Source organism: Blastomyces dermatitidis (genome assembly GCF_000003525.1).
Source record: "Blastomyces dermatitidis ER-3 genomic scaffold supercont1.15, whole genome shotgun sequence".
NCBI lineage: Eukaryota > Fungi > Ascomycota > Eurotiomycetes > Onygenales > Ajellomycetaceae > Blastomyces > Blastomyces dermatitidis.
In genome coordinates, this window is record NW_025544788.1 from 559,534 (window position 1) to 560,778 (window position 1,245).

The following is a 1,245-nucleotide window of genomic DNA, read 5'->3' on the forward strand; positions in this document are numbered from 1 at the left end:
AACTCATGAGTTATTTATAAGAAAATACTTCTGACTGAAGATGTAAGAACTTGTGAAGAAGATAGTGAATTCTTATACTGTTTATCAGAGTTCACAGATAGTATGATTCAGATCATATAAAGAACTTACTTCTCTATTCATCTCACAGAAATCTTGAAAACAGCTAGAAATGAATGCTCTTGTGAGTCTTTCTGAAAGTAAGAATATATATGATGCCTGCTTTGACAGTATACTGATGATAGTGAATTACTTTATCAAGATAACACACTTTATACTCATCTGCAAGAACTTGAAGTCAAAGGATTTAACTCATATCTTCATTCACAATGTGATTCAGTTGCATGAGTTGTCTACAAACATTGTCTCAGATAGAGAATCAATCTTTATAGAAGAGTTCTGATCTGATCTGATAACTATACTGAAGATCTCACAAGATCTGAGCACAGCTTTTCATCAACAGATAGATGATTAGATAGAATATCTGATAAGTATATTGAAACAGTATCTGTAGTGCTTTGTTAATTATAATCAGAATAACTGAGTGCATTGATTATCACTTACAGAGTTTATATATAACAACTCAAAGTATGTCAGCACAGATAAAACTCTCTTTGAGATGCTCACTGAGACTCATTCACAGATGATCTTGATAAATCTGTGAGAGTACACTATAGAGTGTGATGATGCTTATGAACAGACTGAGAGAATTTAGAAGATCTGAGAGAAAGTCTGTGAATTCTTGAGAAAGACTCAAGAGTATCAGAAGAGATACTATGACTTCAAGTATATTATAAAGAGTTTTAAGAAAGATGATAGAGTCTGACTAAGTCTAGAAAACATCATTATATAGAGATCTAGTAAGAAGCTGAATCTCTTGCAGACAGAGTCTTATAAGATTATGAAGAAAGTTAGTTTACAGTTCTATAGATTGAAACTGTCATCTGAGTTACAGATATATAATATTTTTCATGTCTCTTTACTCTGTGAATATAAGGAATTCTTAGAAGAGAATTCTGTGACTCATCACTCTATTTATAAAGTACTAGAGAGTGAAAGAGAATATCAGATCAAAGAGATTATTAACTCAGAGAAGCAAGATTACAAGCTCTGATTTAAGATTCAGTGATAAGAATATTCTGATAAGATGAATAAGTTCACTTGAGAATCATCTGAGCAGATAAGATATCTGCAGAAGCTGAGACATGACTTTCATACTGTAAATTCTGATAAGTCAGAATGACACAG